This window comes from Labeo rohita, chromosome 8 (assembly GCF_022985175.1).
Source record: "Labeo rohita strain BAU-BD-2019 chromosome 8, IGBB_LRoh.1.0, whole genome shotgun sequence".
NCBI classification, from domain to species: Eukaryota; Metazoa; Chordata; class Actinopteri; order Cypriniformes; family Cyprinidae; genus Labeo; species Labeo rohita.
Window position 1 is genome coordinate 11,747,987 of NC_066876.1, and position 3,132 is coordinate 11,751,118.

The 3,132-nt window shown below is 34.2% G+C and overlaps 1 long non-coding RNA gene across 1 annotated transcript; it reads right to left on the bottom strand.

The window, feature by feature from the left end:
* Window positions 1-426: 426 nt before the first annotated feature.
* LOC127170076 (uncharacterized) lies at window positions 427-1,714 on the bottom strand. The gene is made up of 3 exons (XR_007828309.1): window positions 1,638-1,714; window positions 684-774; window positions 427-514 (listed from the first exon to the last, which is right to left on the bottom strand). It is a non-coding gene; the product is annotated as an uncharacterized LOC127170076 (long non-coding RNA).
* Window positions 1,715-3,132: the final 1,418 nt, after the last annotated feature.

A 3,132-nucleotide genomic window follows, 5' to 3' on the forward strand; every position in this document is an offset into this window, starting at 1 on the left:
TTCATTAGTAGCTTCACCTTGATGAATTTCACAAGACGATCACGTTTGCCTAGCTGAGATCTTTCCCGGTCTTACGTGGCGGTGACTTGAGAGGGTGGCAAAAGGTGAACCAGCATCAAAATGGAAGACAATTTGCTGTTCCAACCTGGAGATACAGAAACAAAATAAAAATTTATTTTAGGTTTTTAGTTTTTCATCACAACCAAGTGTTGATGACTACAGATGTGTGGATGAACTGAGCTGAAACCTCTACAAGTATTGAAATGAAGTCATAAACTTATACATTATTTTTTTTATTCAGAGTCCTAAATGAAGACAATTTCTAACTGTAAATCTGCAACTCCTGTACTAGGCCCTTGCGAAAATATCAGGGTAGAAGTGTTGGAAAATAAATTGAAAATATTTGCAACAGCTACTTACATAACAAAACTTGCTCCTGGGGTCAACCAAGCATAGGAATAGGGAGATGATTCTCTTCGCAGATTCTTCCTTTAAACTACAGGAAGGGCTTTTTCTACACACACACAAACATAAACCAATAACATCATAAACATCAATTAACAAAGTACAGTATAAACAGCCTACCCATGTTCATTTGTCAAATGTGCTACCACGATTTTTACCATTTCACCATTATTAATGAAAAGTATTAAAGATATTAAAAATGTTAAAGTTTCTCTTACCACGTTCCCAAAACATTTGAAATGTAAAAGGTTTTGAAGAAAAAAATATATTTCTTTGAACTTCATTCTGACAATGTTGTTGGTTTACATCCTGAAGAAACCAAAAAGACAAAGTTACAAAGTTAAACACAAGGCAATAACACTCAGTCAGATGATGAAAAAACATTCATTAGTGCACTACACAACATGAGTTATCTTTGTTCACTAATATGTTTTTAATTTGTAATAATTGCTTGGTTTATATCTTTAATGTATATGGCCTAATTGTAGGCTAGTATTAACATTGCACTGTTGTATGTCCCATTTCCAACGTTTTTTCCCTCTTTCTCTGTCACTGAGGTGGAGCGTTTATGAAATATTGTTCTTATAAATTCTTCCAATTATTTCCGTAATTAAAGTTTACATATTAAAAATGCTTGCAAACTACAATGAAGTGCAAAAGTTATTGTACGTGTTCCGCAGTGGTAAAAAAGGATTCAATCGAATTGAATTTTGAATTGAAACACTGACATTCTGCAATAAAATCACCGACTAGCCCTCGTAAATGTTAAAAATACCTTTCGTTCTCATGAGAAACAGTTAACTTACTGTCTAAATAGGACTAATCCACATCAAAATGGCCTTCAACAATCCAGTTAAGGCTAACGTTAATTTAACTCTTTTCCGAGTCAAGTACATGTGGTGCACAACTCGAGTCTATCGTCACAATAGTTTAGTGGAGAAACATTGATAGGCAGCTAACGTTAGCTAATTTCAATTAACGTTCAAAATAAATGTTCAAAATATATATGTTAGCTATTTGATTTCAAACTTTGCCTAACATTAACTAGTTTTCAAGCTGACAGGAGAAGGCAAGCGATCTCTTAAACATTCAAAACATGGCAAAACGATCCGAGCTCAAAGCAAAGGCGAATATAATTAAAATAAATAGTAAGACTTTGAAAAATTACTTACTTTACCATCCAGCAGAAGTGTGCCGTCTTCTAAACCCAAAGCAGCAGCAGTCGATGGCCGTGATTAACAGTAATGGCGGATCAACGAAGGGATGAGAGTAAATTGGGGCGGAGTCACAGTTACTCTGTAATTTTGCTCCCACTCTACGGATAAATTTTACTCTGTACACTCAAAATAGAGCAAAAACAACTATTTTTGAGGAAAAAAAAATTTAACTCTGGAAAAACTACTCCGCCATTTTTCCTGTGTATAAACTACAGTTTATTTTTAAATCAAAGTGTCCTGCACATTAATTTATGTAACGCCAAGCCAGCAGAGGGAGCTCTCACCCTAGGACTGCCTGCACGCTCCCTCTGCTGCTTCTACTGCTGCTTCCTGTTTGGGACTATATAAAGACTGGCCATGTGCTCAATGATTCGCGAAGTATTGCCAGTTGAACCTGCCTTACCGAGCGTTGTCAATTACTCTGTTGGATTACCTGTTGCTGTCTTGCTTTGTTTCTGGTTCTTGAGTTTACGGATTACCCCTGTCGGATTTGGTTGCTGTATTGGACTGTCTTCTCGGTATTCGACCCACTGCCTGTGTTTTCACTCTGCTGTTTGGATTACGTTTATGTTTTGGACTGATTTTCCGGTTACTGACCCTCTGCCCGTTTCATCGTGTATGTTTGCTGTTGTTTTCAATAAACTTCTGCAACTGGATTCTAACACCGCCTCAGCGTTGACGTTACAATTTAACTGCAAATGTAAAATATATAATAAAAAAATATACATTAAAAACTACCTAAAAAACTTAAAATATAGCATTTATGCATATTCCCAGTGTCTAATGCTGCATTTTATTATGAAATATGTTTACAATCCTACAATCCTTTTTTGTGTACCTCCATATCCCATCTGTGATTTAAATACATTTATTTCTAAATAAATGTATAATGGTATAGATAAAATGCACATTTTAGTCGTGTCCCCCTGAAAAAACGGGGAAAAACAAAACACTAAACCACATTTTGTAAAACACATTTTCAACATAATATTACAACTGGATCCTGTTACCTAAATTATTTCTTAGATGTTACTTGTTTATTTTAAAAATACAAATCTTTGGTGAATCACTACAATTTGCTGAGTATCTTCATAATATTAGTATGTACTCATGTGGCTATATTTTTTGTATTTGCTAATTTTATCCTAAAATCTCAATCCTGTTACTTTCAGTCATGTAACTCATATACTCATATATCCTATACTCATCTAGAGTAATAGTAACTGTAATGAGTGTTTTATTAATGTAAATATTAGGCTACATCCATATTAATCTAAATACATTTGAAAATGCATTTTGCATTTTGGCCTTTTATCCAGACTAAGACGATTTTTTTTTTTTTGTTTGTTTGTTTGTTTGTTTGTTTTTTTTTTACCTGCATTGTTGTTTTATATTGTGACAGAAAATGTACTTGCAATTTCTGTCCTGTGGCAATTATGTATTAGACCCA